At 40.0% G+C, this 17,502-nt stretch overlaps 1 long non-coding RNA gene across 1 annotated transcript; it reads left to right on the forward strand.

Moving 5' to 3' along the window:
* Nucleotides 1-950: 950 nt before the first annotated feature.
* LOC129145731 (uncharacterized) lies at nt 951-14,476 on the forward strand. Its single transcript, XR_008551725.1, has 3 exons — nt 951-2,149; nt 3,308-3,429; nt 14,360-14,476. It is a non-coding gene; the product is annotated as an uncharacterized LOC129145731 (long non-coding RNA).
* The last annotated feature ends 3,026 nt before the right edge of the window (nt 14,477-17,502 follow it).

Raw genomic sequence — 17,502 nt, forward strand, 5'->3', positions numbered from 1 at the left:
TTCCAAGGATTTTGTCTGTATCATCTAATGTGCACAATTTGTTGGCATGTCATTTCTCAGAGTAATTTCTTAAAATTGTTTTAAATTTCAGAATGATCCATGGTAATCTTTCATTTCTGACTTTAGTCTTTTGGATTGCACTGATTTCTATATTTAGCAAGTCTCTAATTTATGCACGACATTGTAATTTTCATAATTTTCTTCTGCTCTGGAATTTTAAAAACATATTTTGAGACTACAATCACCACACATTTGAGGATTGCCCCATAAATCAAACTCTTTATCACTATGTGGTCACCTGTTTATCTGCAATTTTTTTTATTCTTCTGAATATCCACTTTTCTTGATTGTAATCTAACTACTTCAACTTTCATAACTAGCATTTCATTAGTATTTCGATTTCCCTTCACTTTTAAAATGAAAAGTGGGGTCTCCCCAGTGGCGCAGTGGGTTGAGCCCCGCACTGTGGAGCTGTCCGCGGCCCCGGCTACCGGCGAGGGTCCCACATGGCGTGGCAGACGTCTCCTGTCTCGCCCGCTGCTCCCCTCAGCAGTGTATTTCAGCCAGTCTGCCTGTTCGGCTCCCTGCTCTGTCTCTGGTGAATCCTCTCACCCTCCCGCGCATCTGGCCTGTACCCCAGTTCTTGAATAACAATAAACAAATCTAAAAAAATAAATAAATGAAATGAAAAGCCCCTGCAGGTCTTCACTCTGGGCTTCTCTAGCCTCCTTCTCCGACACCCCCGCAGGGCACAGGAGGGAACCCCACGACTGATAACAGTGTAGCAAATGCAGGCCCCTCAGGTGGGGGATCCTAAGGGCAGGAGCGCAGACCCGCCTGGAACCACTTTCCCCAACTAGGCCAGTTGGAAAGACCCGGCTCTCCAGCAAAGTACCCCCCTGGCAGCCCCCCGCCGCATCCCAGCATGCACAGCGGAGGTCAAAGGTCGCAAGAGCAGTGACCGTTGGCACAGCCTCCCTGTGGATTCCTCCCAGAAGCTGTGGGGGGAGGGGACTGGGCGAAACATCCAGTCACTGCTTTCTCTTCTCCTGTTGAACAACTGGTCGGTCCTTCCCGAAATGGGTGTCCATTCCTCCAAAGTTGCACCCCAAGGGGGGTTCGAGCAAGGGGAGGCTTCAGGGGTTCAGAGGCCAGAGCAGGAGGACTGGCCCGAGCCATGGTCTGAGAGCAGAGCAGATCCTGAGGCGGCAACTGGGCCCCAGCAGCTCCCCGCCTCCGCGGGGCACCCAGAGCAGGTCCTGGATTCCAGTGAGGGGCAGGAGCCCGACCAGAGCCAGGCTTTGGGGCCTTCCTCAGACCCACCCCGACAGCCGTCTGAGAGAGGGGATTCACCGGTCCCGGAAGCCCAGGGGCAGCAGCCACCCCCTGGGAGGCCCCGCTGCCACACCAACCGCCTGGAGCAGCCCCTCGCCCGGGGCTTCCAGAGGATGGGGCTGGCAGTGGGCTCGCACCCCTGGCTCTTCCTGCTGGCGCCCCTGGTGCTGACGGCTGTCCTGGGTACCGGTTGACGTACCTGCACAGGGAGACTGAAGAGAACCTGGAGGAGCAGTACACCTCTTTGGGTAGCCCCGGCAAAGCCGAGCTGCACTTCGTGCAGGCACATTTCTCCAATAACGAGTTCCACCTCTTCTCCCCGTTGTGGTCCAGTGCGGAGGTCAACTTTGCCTCCATCCTGGTGATGTCCAACACTACCAATCTGCTGGATCAAGTCATCTTCTCAGAAATGAGTCAACTGGACGAGGCAGTGCAGACGCTGACTGCGCCTTGGGAAGATGGAACCCAGGTCCTCTACCCTCAGGTGTGTGCCAGGTACCAGAGCACCTGCATGCCCTCCAACCCACTCCTGTTCATCTGGCAGAAGAATAACATCATGGACCTGAAAAGCATCACTTTCCCTATTTACAACACCTCCGCTGCTCCCCTCTACTTGGCCAACCTCTTGGGAGGAACAGTCCTAGGTCCGGGCGCAGGGACAAGCCGCTTACTCCTGTAAGCCAAGACCATGCGGCTGCAGTACTACCTGAAGACCGCAGACCCCGAGGAAAGCCCGTGCAGCCAGAAGTGGCTTCTCGAGTTCCTGGACCAAATTCACGTCATTGAAAAGTGCTTGGCCTTGAAGAACATCCAGGTGCCTGGGGCTGGGTTTAGAGGGAGGAGAAGGTGGGAGGGATATGACCTGTCCAGGAATGTGTCCAAACCTGGCTACTTGGTGGAGGCCTTGACTTGGAACCGGCTCTGCTCCACTCTCTTTGAAGTTTAAGCCAACTTTCTTCAAGGGACCCCAAGGGAAGCAGCCAGCTTAGATACTGGGTTGCATTCTAGTGGGAAACACTCATTCTACACCCCAGGGCTGGGAGTGTTCAGGGCAGACATTGATCTTCAGGGTTCCTTTCGGTTTTCTAGCCAGAATGCTCTCACTTCACGTCTGTGCTGTTTCTGGAGCCCTTGAAAAATAGCTTGGTGGCACTGGAAGAAAAAACCAACCTTTAAGCTGATGTTCCCTAGTGTTTTAGAAAAACACAACTAGCTCAGATTTCTCAAGTATTTTCTAGAATCCTGCCAGGCACCTCAGATGATGAGCAAACCTGCTAACAGTTTTGGCCAGGCCTGGTGAGAGACACCCGGTGGGAAAAGGCTTTGAATACCAGGCCTTGCTGAAATTATACTTTGTACTTAAATAGCAAAAGATACAAACCTACTCGTCATTTAGAAAAAGTCAAAATTTTGACAGTTATTAATGATTACACAGTATTAGAGAAAATTGAGAATTTGTATACTCAGGTATGTTAAACATTGGCTTATTTTTTGTTAAAGATATATTCATTTTTTATACAAGCACCAGGTATAGTCAGATGCCGGGAGGGTCAGGGAATTCACCAGAGCCAAAGCAGGGAACAGAAGAGGCAGAATGACAAAATACACTGCTGAGGGGAGCAGCGGGTGTGGCAGGAGAGGTCTGTTGCGTCAGGTGGGACCCTCACTGGTGGCCTGGGATCTAACCAGGACGGCAGAGGCTGCCGACAGCTTCACAGCCCACCATGCAACCACTGTGCCACCAAGGGAGGCCCAAACATTGGATTTTTGAAAGAAATCTTAGAAAGCATGGCATGGATTGGTGGGGAAATTTTTTTATACCTTTATTCTAAAATCATAATTCACATATTTTAATCTTTTACCAAACTATAACATGTTTCAATCAATAAGCTATAATATTTTGATACATCTTGTCACTCATACACAAATATTGATGTTAAAAGTTATTTAACTGCGTGTATTTTTACGACAGGTGGTCTAATTCACATCACTTTCTAGGAAACTTGAATTTGAGGCGAGTGCTAGGACAGTGGTCCCTTTCTTTTACACGGCATACCTTCTGATCATATTATCTGCCATCATATCATGCTACAGGTAAAAATCTCTTATTAGTTTTTAAACTTAAAAATATTTGTTGTAAGATATTTAACGTAACACATGCCATCCCCATGGCTGCATACTGTCGTGACTGTTTCCAATATCTTTTATAACCCAAACGAGGAACTCTGTGACCAGTGAGCAGTGTCTCCTGCTGCCCTTCTCTCCTCCAGTCCTGATTAACCTTGACTCTATTCTTTCTACGAATTTGTCTTTCCTAGGTTTTCATGTCAACAAAATCATACATTTTTTTGTACTGACTTATTTCACTTATCATAATGCTTCCAGGGTTTGTCCTTGTGCACGTGTGACAACTTTATTCCACTCTATTGGCTCTGTGCTCCATTGTATGTGTGCTCCACAATTTGGTTGCCCGCAGTCTTTTGTAGGCATGGGGTATTTACTTCTCTTGACAATCCTAACACTGCAAGGAACATGGTGCGCTCATATTAAGAGAGTCATTTACAAGTGGAATTGGTGGGTTGTATGAGAATTCCATAGTCAGCTATTTGAAGAACCATCACATTGTTTTCCAGATTCTACACCATTTTCGATCCCACCAGCAGTAGATAGGGGCTCCAGTTTTCCCACAGTCTCCCTATAAACCAACACTCATTCTTTTCCCTTTTACAAATTTTACCTGTCTTAGTTGGTGTCAAGTGCTATCTCATTGTGGTGATGATTCGCATTTCTGTAAATATCTGATCACGTTGATTGTCTTTTCAATTGTTTATAGACCTCGTATATCCTCTTTGGAGAAATGTCTATCCAAGTCCTTTGCCCTTCTTATAATTGGGTTGTTTGACCTTTTGTTGTTGACTCACGTTTTTCATTAGCACTTTGCATATTTCAGTTATTAAGCCCCTTACAGCTATATGACTAGCTGATATTTTCTCCTTCTATTTAGACTGTCTCTTCACTTTCTTGACAACGGCCTGTAACGATTAACATTTTTTTTTTTATTTTTGATGAAATCCAACATATCTAATTTTTTTTTGTACTTGTATTTTTGGTATTATATCTAAGTGTCCATTCACAAGTCCAAGGTCATGCACATTGACACTGTGTTTCCAAGTTTTATGGTTTTAACTGTTTTATTTAGATTATTGATCAATGTCTATTTCAGTTCTGTTTATGGTATTTAGTAAGGTGCCAGCATCATCCTTGTGTATGTGAAGATACAGTTTTCCAAAACCATTTATTGAAGAGACCTTTCCAGTTTGTTAGACTTACCACACTTGTCAATCAACTGGCTATATTTATGGATTATTTCTGGACTCCCTATTCTATTCTGTCAGTCTGTATGTTTATTTGCATGCTAGTACCACATTGTTTTCATTACAGTACCACTTTCTAAGTTTTGAAATCTGGAAATCTCAGTCCTGCAACTTTTTCTTCTTTTTCGAGATTGTTTTGGATATCCTGGGCTCTTTGCAATTTCAAGTGAATTTGAGGGTTGGCTCTTCCATTTCTGAAAAAGAAAAAAGGAAATTGCAATTTCAATAAATATTGAGTTGGATCAGTAGATTGCTAGGTGATTGACATTTTAACAATATTAATCCTTCACATCAACTAAGGATGTTTTTTCTATTAAATTAGGTTTTTTTTTTAGTTTCTTTCACCAGTGTTTTCTAATTTTCAGTGTATACATCTTTTACCTCTTGGTCAAATGTAATCTTAAGAATTTTCTTCTTATAGATGCTATTTCAATAGAATTGCTTTCTTAGTTTCCTTTTGCAATTTCTTTATGCACATAAATAGAAACACAGCTGATTTTTGTAAGTTGTTCTTGTATCTTGTAGCTTTGTTGAATTTTTTGTAACTAGAAGTTTTCTTGTGGATGTATTAGAATTTTCATATCTGTGATTATGTACTCTGTGAAACAAGATACTTTTACTTTACTTCCTTTCCAGCTTGGATTCTTTTTATTCATTCCTTGACTAATGGCCCTGGCGTGCAATTCCAGCACAATGTTAAATCTGGTCAGCATCTCTAACTTTCACTTGTTTGTGTTGTGTGCGTGTTGGTTGGTTGGTTTTTTAGATTTTCAGCTCCAGAATTTGTTTTGTTCCTCTTAAGTTTTTCTATGTATATTATTTTTTCATTCATATATTGTGTTCCCTGTCAGTGTTCTCCTTTCATATAAGGACTTGAGCAGTATTTCCCAATTAGGTTGTAGTACCAGTAAAAGCTTGTTTTTTATTGAAAATGACCACCACAATAAACCCGAGAATATGTTTCCTATGAAATCATGTAAATAACTTTGATTTTTTTTGTGTATTTTGATTATTAATTTGAAGTAATTTAATAATTTGTTAATATTACGGTACATCTTTGGTCTTTAATGTTACTCTTTTTACTTCCTGTTTAATCCCTTTTTAGGAAAGTATGGGTTAGAAGATTTTACATAAAAACAATAGGTTTTGATATTCTTTCTATTTGGCTATTTACTATTTGCCTGAAAATAAATCTTTTATTTTTATAGGCCTGTAAAGAAACATCTAATGAGAAGAAGGTATAGTAAAGAATAAATAATGACAAAAATTACTCTGCATTAAAAATGCATTTTAAAAGCTATAAGGAAAAAATAAATTCTTACTTCATTGTAAAAACGTTTACTTTAAGGGCCTCCCCTGGTCGCAGCGGTTGTGCGCTGGGCTCCAAAGCTGCCCGCAGCCTCTGAAGCGCTGGCTCCATCCCGGGCTGCCAGTGAGAGTCCCACATGGCACGCAGACCTCTCCTGCTGCGCCCACTGTTCCCCTCAGCAGTGTATTTCCTCCCCTGGCTGTTCTGTTCCCTGCTCTGGCTCTGGTGAATTCTCTCGCCCTCCCGCACTTCTGACTGTACCCAGTGCTTGTATAAATAAATAAATAAATCTTTTAAAAAATGTTTACTTTAAAAATAATTTATAAATAATAATTATCTATAAAGGCATCCTTTTCATAAAAGTCAGTTCCTTTAAGGAGTACCTGTGTTTTTGCTATTGTAAAGGTGAATATTTATCACCTCTGTGCACTTAGCATATTTATCGATAGTTACCGGACATTCTGAAATATTTTTTATTTCTATATCAAGCAGGAAATCAATCCTATGGATGATTCTGATGACATAACTCAGATATCTGAAATATACTCAACGCGTTGTGACTCGCTTTACTCTGAACATGAGAATTGTAGGTTGTTAATGGAACTTTGCATAAATTGTAAAGGAAGGAGCATTGTTTAATTATAAAGTCTTAATACATATACTATAGCATCACATGCACACTTTGTCTAGTACTGCACTCTAGAGGATAGATCTGTTCTCATGTTATTCATCTCAGAAATGTTTTATATTGAGATGAACTGAGAGCTATTGTTTACTTCCAGCCAAAGAGCTATGAGAATCCCCACTGTACTTTTTGTTGACTCTGCTCTCTCCTAGGCCTTTCATTGAAGTCAGATTCCCATTATTTTCCTCCTAGAATACTGAAATATCCTCAGATCTGTTTTCCCTGGCATTATACCTCTGGAAACCTTGTTCTGTACTGCAACTATAATTGTTTTATATATATATATTTTATATTCAGATTTCATAATGTTACCCCTTCCTTAAAATCCAGCTGGTATCTCTCAATGCTCTAAGGTTAAAGGCTACCATCCACTAGTTGCATTTTGTGTTAATCCATGTCATTTTCTCATCTGTGTCTCAGTGACTGAGTAGTCTTTCCTACAATAAGACTTTTTGTTTTCAACAGCTTTAGTTAGGTAAACCACACCTACAGAAAATGTGTAATTTAATAGTTTTGACATATGTATACAAAGATGAAACCATCCTCACAATGAAGATAGTTGACTCATCTACCATCCCTCAAAGTCTCCTCAAGCCCCTTTATAGTCCCTTCTTAAGAAACTACCAAATTGTTTTCTAAAGGGCTTGTACCATTTTCCATTCCCACCCAAAGCTTATGAAAGTTCTAGTTCCTCCATATCTTCAACAATACTCAGTGTTGGCAGGTTTGTTTGGTTTATTTTTAAGACTTATTTATTTATACAAGAACTGGGGTACAGTCAGAGGCACAGGAGGGTGAGAGGATACACCACAGACAGCAGGGAGCAGAACAGGCAGACAGACTGAAGACATTGCTGAGGGGAGCAGCGGACGAGGCAGGCGAGGTCTGCCATGCCATGTGGGAATCTTCCTGGCTGGCCGGGAATTGAACCCATGCTGCAGAGGCTGCGGACAGCTTCACAGTGGGGTGCTCAACCTGCTGCGCCACCTTGGAGGCCCTGTTGTCAGTTTTTTAATGTTACCATTCTGATAGGTGTCCAAATATTTATTTTATTATGGTTTTAGTATGCATTTCCCAAATAACTAATACTATTGATCATTTTTCTATGTGCTTATTTACCATCTGCATATCTTCTTTAACTGTGTCTAAATCTTTAATCATTTAAAAATTATGTTGTGTGTTTTATTAGTTGAGTTTTGAGAGTTCCTTGCATTTTCAAAATATAGTTTCTTGATCAGCTCTATTTTTACAAGAATTTTCTTCCAGTCTGTGACTTGCCTTTTCATTTTCTTAACACTGTCTTTTTTATAATCTAAACTGTATTTAATAATATAACATTTTTAGTAAGTCAGCAACAAACAGACTTTAAGTCCAAGACATAGCTGTTTTGTGATAGTAACAAATGATAGAAGTAAAAGTCAAAAAGACTAGAGAAAGAACAGCAAAGAGAAATAAGGCAGCAAGGAAGAATGGGAAAGAAGGGCAGTCAGAGAAAAAGACAAAGATACATTAGAGACATGAATCATTTATTTTTTCTTTTTATATTTATTCATTTTTATGTTTGTTTTTTTAATTTTATATGTTTTGCCACCATTTTTCATTTTTGTACAATGCATGCATTTTCATCTTGGTTATACTCCCCATACAATTACCACCACCCTTGTTTTGATCCTACTCCCTTCTCCCCCTCCCTGTAGTATGTCTCTGCTTTATAGTTGCTTGTTGATTTTGATTTTCACTTTATTATAAATTAGTCATTTTCCTGATCCCTTATTTAGGTTTTCTAAATTATTGCTATGAGTGAGACCATCCGGTATTTTTCTTTTTCTTTCTGACTTATTTCGCTGAGCACGATCATTTCCAGCTGCATCCATGTTGCTGCAAATTGCATGAGTTTATCTTTTTGATTGCTGAGCAATATTCCATGGTGTATATGTACCACAGCTCCTTGATCCAGTCATCTATTTTGGGGGATTTGAGTTGTTTCCATAGTTTAGCTATTGTAAATAATGCTGCTATAAACATAGGGGTGCAGGTGTCCTTTGGAATTAATGTTTCTGTGTCCTTCGTGTAAATACCTTAGTAGTGGACTTGCTGGATCATATGGAACCTCCATCTTTAGCGGATTGAGGAACCTGTACACAGCTCTCCATAGTGGTTGGGCCATGTTGCATGCCCACAAGCAGTGCAGGAGAGTTCCTTTTTCTCCACATTCTCACCAACATTTGTTGTTGCTAGATTTTTAATATGTGCCATTCTCACTGGTGTAAGATGGTATCTCATTGTAGTTTTGATTTGCATTTCCCTGATTACAAGGGATGTTGAACATTTTTTCATATGCCTGTTGGCCATTTGCATTTCATCTTTGGAGAAGTTTCTTTTTATCTCTTCTGCCCATGTGTTTTTTGTTTTTGTTTTTTTTTTAAGATTTATTTATTTATTTATACAAGCACTGGGTACAGTCAGAAGTGCATGAGGGTGAGAGAATTCATCAGAGCCAGAGCGGGAAGCAGAACTGGCAGACTGACGAAGCACACTGCTGAGGGGAGCTGCGGGCCCGGCAGGAGAGGTCTGCGTGCCATGTGGGACCCTTGCCGGCAGCTGGGCTCGAACCAGCACTGCAGCAGCTATGGGCAGCTTCTCAGCCCAGTGCTCAACTGCTGCGCCACTGGGGAGGCCCTGCCCATTTTTTGACTGGATTGTTTACCTTGTTTTTGTTGAGTGTCGTCAGCTCTTTGTAGATTTTTGTGATCAGTCCTTTATCATTGGTGTTGTGTGCAAAAATTTTCTCCCAGTCAGTGGGGTTGTCTCTTTGTTTTGGCTACTGCCTCTTTTGCTGTACAGAAGATCTTTAATTTGATGTAGTACCAGCTGTTTATCTTTGCCTTCACTATCACTGCTTTGGGTGATGTGAGTTTAAAGATCTTACTGAGGTAAATGTCATGTTGTGTTTTACCTATATTTCTTTCTATTTATTTTATAGTTTCAGGTCTTATGTCTAGTTCTTTAATCCATTTTGAGTTGGTTTTTGTGCATGGTGTGAGGTAGTAGTCAAGCTTCATTCTTTTGCATGTAGCAACCCAGTATTCCCAGCACCATTTATTGAAGAAACTTTCCTTACTCCATTGCACATTCTTTGCTCCTTTGTCAAAGATTAGTCGACTGTAAATCTGTGGGTTTATTTTTGAATTTTCTATCTGGTTCCATTGGAAATGTGTCTGTTCTTGTTCCAATACCATGCAAATTTGATTTTTATGACTGTAGTATAGCTTGAAGTCTGGGAGTGTGATACCTCCATTCCCTTTATTTTTTTTTAATTTCAGGAGAGCTTTGGCTATTCTGGGGTTTTGGTGGCTCCATATGAATTTCATCAATATTTGTTCTATTTTTTGAAGAATAGAATTGAAGAATTTTATTTGAAGAATGTCATTGAAATTTTTATTGGAATAACATTAAATCTGTAAATTGCTTTTGGTAGGATGGCCATTTTGATAATGTCTGAATATTACATTACTATCCATTTTTGTACGTTGATTTTGAACTCGCTACTTTGCTATATTCATTTATTGTTTTTAAGAACTTTTTGATAGAGTCTTTGGGATTTTCTAAATATAATATACCATCTGTAAGTAGTGATAGTTTCACTTCTTTCCAACTTGAATCCCCTTTGTTTCTTGATTTTGTCTGATAGTTCTGACCAAAACCTCTAGTACTCAGTTAAGAAAAAGGGGTGACAATGGGCATCTTGCTTTTTTCACAATCATAATGGGAAAGTTATCAGTTTTTCACCATTGAATATAATGTTGGTTGTTAGTTTGTGGTATATAGCCTTTATTATATTGGGTAGATTCCTTCCATCCCCATTTTGGTTAGAGATACTATCATAAATGGATGCTTGCTTCATGCATTCTATAGCTAGTATTAAGTTCATAAACGCAGAGGATTATTATCCTTCCTATAAATGAACCCTTCTATTATGAAATTATCTGTAATAATTTTATTGCTGATTATAGAATGTTCTCTGAAAACTCCTTTGTCTGCTATTAGCATAACCACACCAGCTCACCTTCATTTTTTGTCAGGTACTAGTGTATATATCTTTTTCCATGCTTTTAACAAATGTGTGCCTTTATTTTCAACTTGCATTTCATATAGGTGGCATTTAGTTGGACTTGCTGTTTGATTCAGTTTGATCATATGCCTTTACATTGAAGTTTTCATATCATTTTCTTTTAATGTAATTTTCAATATATACAGTTAGGTTTAATCTGTTATCATGCTGATTGATTTCTGTTTGCCTCCACTGCCCTTTTTTACCCTTCTTTTGTTTCCTTCTAGAATATCAAGTGATTGGTATGACTTAGTTTGTTTCCTTATATTAGATAATTAGCTATAACTCCTTTGTTTCACTCTTTTAGTGGTGGTTGTAGTGTTTATAGCATATGACTAACTTACCACTGTCCACATGCAAGTAGTACTATAAGATATCATATGTAGTATGACAAAATTACAGTAGTTTACTTATGTTTCTCTGGTCCTACACAGATATTACCTGGGCCTGTGGAACTATAGTTTTAATTAAGTTCAGAAAGTTTGTGGCCACTTTTTTCAAAATACTTTTCTCCTTTCCCCTAACTCTTTGGAGAATTGTATCATGGCCATTTAAAATGTTCTCACAGTTCACCAAAGTCATCCTTACTAGTCTTTGTGTGTGTGTGTGTGTGTGTGTGTGTGTGTGTGTGTGATGTATAATGTATGTTTATTCCCAACCAGTATACTTGTCATCTCTGAGATTACATTTTTCATTTTTACAAGTGCTATTTATTTGGAAAATAAATAGCTTCCATGACTCTACACTTCTTTTTTTTTTCAGTTAAGTGACTTATAAACAGTTTGATCCTTCATGGTCTTGCTCTTTTCATCTGTTGGGTAAATCCAGAGTAATGCCTGAAGGCAAATTATTTCCCAATACCAAGACAAGACCTTTTTCACTGTTCTTTTCATTGTCCTGTTAATTATGAATTTTTCCAAACTAGCTAAAGGAAGCACCACCATTCCAGGTGCAGTTTATTATTTTCAGTTTTTTTTTTCCTCCACTGTCTCAGGTGGCCTCCTCATAGGAATTCACTGCCAGTTACTCTGTCAAATACTATAGAAGGCACCTCTGTAGATCATCAGGGCTCTTTCTTGATTCTGTTCTTTTCTCTTCCGTGATCTGACCTGTAATCTCTATCTTCTTGGTTTCACCAGACTCTCAATTTCATCAACTCACCTAAGAGTATCTGGTAGACTTCACCTTACTACCTTCTCCCTTTGTTATGATCTGGAAATTATCTTAAGGTAGTGAGCTGTGGGGGCATTGTCTTTCATTACTTAGAGTACTTTGTCGTGAAAATAATTTTTTATTGTATTTTTTTTCTGTTTTGCTTTTGCTTGTTTCAGGTAGGAGGGTAAATTAGTATCTGCTACTTCCTCTTGGCTAGAAGCAATTTGCAATAAAACTTCAGCACATGTTGTCCCCTACCTAGAGTGTCTTTCTTTTTCCTTTGCTTCCTGCTCCTCCTTCATTCCTCAGGACAATAGTCTGTTCCTCAGGGACCTCTTCCCGGAGACTAATCTAGATCAAGCACTGTCATGTGAGCATAGAATTTTGATTACTTGTAGTTTCTGTATGAATTTAGACTTTAAGCTAAACTTTATCTGTCCCTTAAGCAAAATAAGAGCCAGTGTTCCCATCTGTTCTATCTACAGAGTTTAGTATAATATTATTCACTTGTAGGTACTCAATATGTATCTGTTTAAGGTATGGATGAGTGATTGAGAAAATGAACCACCCCTTATATGCAAAAAAAGTGCTTATATATTTGTTTTCTCTCTGTGTTTTCTCCCCAGTTCAGTTTTTAATAACATATCAAAATCCCAGGATTTAATTTGTCCACATAAAAGATTATTTGAAATTAAAGATAATCACTGTGAACTACTTAAGGAAAAATATAGATAAATAAAAAATGAGAATTGTGTACTAATAAAGGATCTATTAGAAACAAAATACATAAACTGACACCTAAAGGAGCAAAATTTGAAACAATACTGCTGCTGCAATTTGAGTTACTGAGCTTTTTGGTGTTAAAGAAATATTTCAACTATTTCCTTTAATACTACAAATATATGAGAGAAGTTTGTAATTGCTAACTTGTCTTATAAGATTTTACAGGGTAGAAACCTTATTTAGTGATGTGGAATATGAAATTTTTGGAAATAGTATAGCAACTTTTTGATAGTGAATACTTTTGCTAATAATTTACTGTGTAGTCTTCTAAACCATACATTTAATTACCATATAGAAGAATATACCAGATGGAATACTGTATAGTAACTTTTGCTGCAAGGATTTCCTTTTGTATTAATCTGTATACTGAATAAAAGTCTTCAGTATGGTATTTGGCTGACATGCAGCAATGCTTAAATGTCTCTGATCTATATTTCTAAATTGTTCTCACAAGAGTTTATATCAGTTTCCATTTCCAACAACACACATGAAATGGCCACTTTTCTGAAGGCAGAAGTTGTCTTTAAAAATGTATGGTTCATGGGTGATGTGGTGGTGGGAGATTTATGGGGACTACATATGAGCAGGAAAATCAAATATTCTATAAAGATAAACAATAATGTTAAAAAGTAAAAGTGTTTAATAAATAAAAATAAAATTACCACAAACAAAAAAAATATGCAGTTTTAGTCTTAACCTATGCATGGAATAAAAAAGAAAAGTGGAAAGTGATTACTGAATAATGTATTCGACAATTATCTTCTACTATGTCAATTTATTTCAAGGTGTCTGCTAAAAGCAAATATTACTTTTTATCATACTTAGTTAATATGGGTTGTCTTGTTCCAAAAGGACTATAAAAATGATTTCTAAAATACCTAATGATCAACAAGCTCAGTGGAAAGTGTTGCAAAAGAATAAACACATAAAGAGTAGGGCAACAGCTAACAGACTCCCTCATCTAGTCTTGGATTATAGTGCTCAACAGATGGATGTTGTGTGAAAGAAATCTGCAGATGCTGTCTTACACTGTAAATAATTTTTAAGATTTATTTATTGATTGATACAAGCTCTGGGTACAGTCAGAAGTGGAGGAAGGTGAGAGAATTCACCAGAGACAGAGCGGGGAACAGAACAGGCAGACTGACGAAGTACACCGCTGAGGGGAGCAGCGGGTTTGGCAGGAGAGGTCTGTGCGCAGGAGAGGAGAGGACTGCACACAGTAGAGGAGTGGTCTGCGTGCCATGTGGGACCCTCGCCAGTGGCTGGGGATTGAGCAGGTGCTGCAGAGGCTGAAGGCAGCTTCACAGCCCAGCGCTCAACACTTTGCCACCGGGGACACGCCACTGCAAATCATTTTTAGTAGTAGCTGTAATATTTTGTGAAGTTGAAATTTTTTTCTAGTGTATTTGTCAGCTTGCTTAAAAAGCAAAACTTCCCTTTCAAATTCATAACTAAACTATGCATAGAGAGTACCAATAACTATGTGGAGCAAAATGGTTACCTTAACCCTAACTGTACTCTATCATTTCAAAATTTTTCTCTCTGCAATGCTTCCTAGAGTCATATATACCTTTAATATGCTGACTTCTTATTGGAACACTTAGGGATCTGCTATGAAAAGAAGAAGAGCACTACAGGAGTGGTGTTCAAGTGAAGCAGCAGCTGGAGTCCACACTGTCAGCAGTAGCTGTGGAACTGAGAGCTCTAAGAAGTGATTTAATGAAGGCAAGTTCCTCCCTGGCAAACTTTTAATATTTCTAACTTTAATCAAAACTAGTTATAATATCACATTAATTTGATGTCTATTGTTCAGGTTTCAAACATTCCAATCAGAAGCTTAGGATTGACAATGGTCCAATCAGGCTTGTGGGGGAGTGCCTTGAAGGAGATTTGAGGTAGAGCAAGAGCCAGCTGGAGTCAGTGTGCAGCCATCCTCTGAAGAGTGAAAGATGCATTGAACCACCTCTGAAGAAGCATTCTGTTCCAAGCTTCAGAAGAAAGAAGGATTCATGTTGCTGTTTGAAAAGAAAGCTTTCATCAAACCATTTTCGAAGAAGAAAGATTCTGCTCCCGGACTCCGAAGAGAGAGATGCATCAAGCGGTCCACCTCAGTGGGACTCACCAGACCTCTGTAGAATGTAAATCTTATAGACTTTAGACCTCCACACATCCATAGACCTCCACAGAGACCGCTGCTCCATCTGCCTCAAGCTGGCTCTTGTTCTGCCTTATATCCCCTTCAGGGGCCTCCACCCTATAAGCCCGATTAGGCCATTTTCAATCCTAAGCATATGACAGGACCATTTAGCACTAATCAGCTCATTTTCCATTTTTCAATCTGAATAATTAATGAAGTAGACTTGAACTTAATTGGTCCCCTTAACTCCCTCCTGATTGGTCCATTTTGCTCACAGCTGATTGGTTCCATTTTGACTCCTAGAGCCTGATACTAAAGGGAGAAAAGTCCAGTTGGATGGGCACTCAGGTCAGGGCAGGCTGGTGGGCTTGTTGTTTCCACAGAGGCGTGGCCAGAGCTAGCCTAACTGGTGCCTGGGGAGGGGACCATCCATATGCAGTGGGCTGAGGCCAGCACAAGTTACCCCAACACAGTCACCTTGCCGCGCAGCCTCTGGGGCTGCAAGGATCCAGTTACGAGACTGCAGTTTGAAGCAACCATCCATGGTGGTCTCACAGTCTGCAGAGTTCTTGGAAATGTTGAAGATTATGGAGGTATCAGTGGTCCCTGCAAAATTCTACAGAGAGATGTGGCGTTCTCTGTGAAGGTCTTTGGAAGTCTTGGTGTCTGGATAAATCTGTCTGTGAAGGGTCTGATGAATGCATCTGCTCAATGCATCAAGTCGCTGGTTGTGCGGGCTTTTATCCTCATCAGGGCCCCCACCTTTCAAACCCCACCTGATTGTCTAATTTAGAATCTTCAGTGGGCTCAAAAAACCCTGGAATGGAAGCAGTAAGTTTGGTCCATTGAGAGCTTAAACATGATTGGTCCACTTCAACCCGCGTCATATTCAAAAAGTACAACTGTGGCTGCTGTCCAGACCTGACAAGCAAGCTCATTGGCAGTGGGCTCTGCAGAACCAGCTTTAGTAGGGCTGGAGGCTTGATGAGCTGGCATGCTTCAGTGGGGCTAGGTGTGGTCGTGCCTGTGGCTCTGCAGAAGAGATGTTTCATGAGTCGGAGCTGTTGGAGAGCAGGCCACTGCTCAGAACCTGCCATGATGGCCATGTGCACAGCCTGTAGGCCTCTTTCCCCCAGCTCACTCTGGGCCTGGGCAAGCCTTTCTGCCAGAACCCCAGGACCAGCTGGTGAGGGGTAGAGCAAGGAAACCACCAGCGCCAATACAGTTGGATCCTGCCAGTCTGGGGCTTGAAGGAACATGGATGAGGTGTGGAGTGGGGGAAGGGCTGTCCCCATGTGGCTGCATGCCAAGGCGGAGAGCCCCCAAACCACCATACTTTATGGCCTTTAGGTGCCATGGGGCTCCGATTTTCAATCCTTTTAATCCAGTTTGCTAAGACTTTCGTTCAGAATTTTTGCATCTATATTCATCAGAAGTATTGGCAGAGACAATATTTCAGATGTAACCTTCCTGCTTTTGAGAAAGGTAACTTTTTTTTTTTCTTAAATAGCATCTATGGCCGTATAAGGAATTTTAGAAATGATATGCCATAATATACCAATAATTATTTTACCACAAGTTCTGCAGTGGTTTTCTCTTTCACATTTATTACTATTTTAAACATTTTTTAATTAATTAATTAATTTATTTATTTATACAAGCACTGGGTACAGTCAGAAGCATGGGAGGGTGAGAGAATTCACCAGAGCCAGAGTGGGGAGCAGAGCAGGCAGAAGGACCGAAGTACACTGCTGAGGAGCAGCGGGCGGCAGGAGAGGTCTGCGCTCCACGTGGGACCCTCTTCCTCTGGCTGGGGAGCAGCCTGGGATCGAACCGGTGCTGCAGAGGCTGTGGGCAGCTTCGCAACCCAGCGCTCAACTGCTGTGCCACCAGGGAGGCCCTATTTTAAACATTTTGAAGATTAAATAAAACTAATTGTAGCAGGAAATAATCTCATGATTTTTAAAGACAGCATATAAACGTCACCTTATTTATGAGTAGTGCTCTGAAACAGAAGACTTCTATTATATCAATATATTTACTCCAAGGAAGCAGATGTGGTTTGGTACACTAGTGCTAGTAGAGTCAGAAGACCAGGGGAAATCCTATAGTTTGCTTGTATTTTTAACTTCTCCCTTCCTGAATTGACATCAAAATGAGTTCATTCGTATGTGTAGCTTAGAACTTCATGCATACTACCATGCCTGGATTTACCAGTTAGCAATAGATTGAATCCTTATATTTACCAGTTAGCAATAGATTAAAAATGCTGAAAAAGTACAATATAAATGGAATCTTAGGGAAAAAGAAAACTTTTAGGGAATTTAATCAGTCCAAAGATATACACTAATCTTTTATGCCTTCTGCATTTGCTGTAATTCATAGCTAGTCTTTTTCCAGTTCTGAGATTCTTAGTTTTCTCATCTTTCCTTTTTTATCGTCATGGACTCAGTCTTCAGTTAAATTCCTGAACTTCAGGGCAGTTATGCTTATGTAAATTTTGATGTCCTGCTGATTTTGTTTTACTTGCATAGCCTCTATTGCTATCTTTACATTTATAAGCATATCATTTGCTTTTAATTTCAGAGAAATTGTCATTTTGTTGACTGC

The sequence above is a fragment of the Talpa occidentalis genome, unplaced genomic scaffold, assembly GCF_014898055.3.
Source record: "Talpa occidentalis isolate TD23 unplaced genomic scaffold, MPIMG_talOcc4v2.1 talOcc4.14, whole genome shotgun sequence".
Taxonomy (NCBI): Eukaryota; Metazoa; Chordata; class Mammalia; order Eulipotyphla; family Talpidae; genus Talpa; species Talpa occidentalis.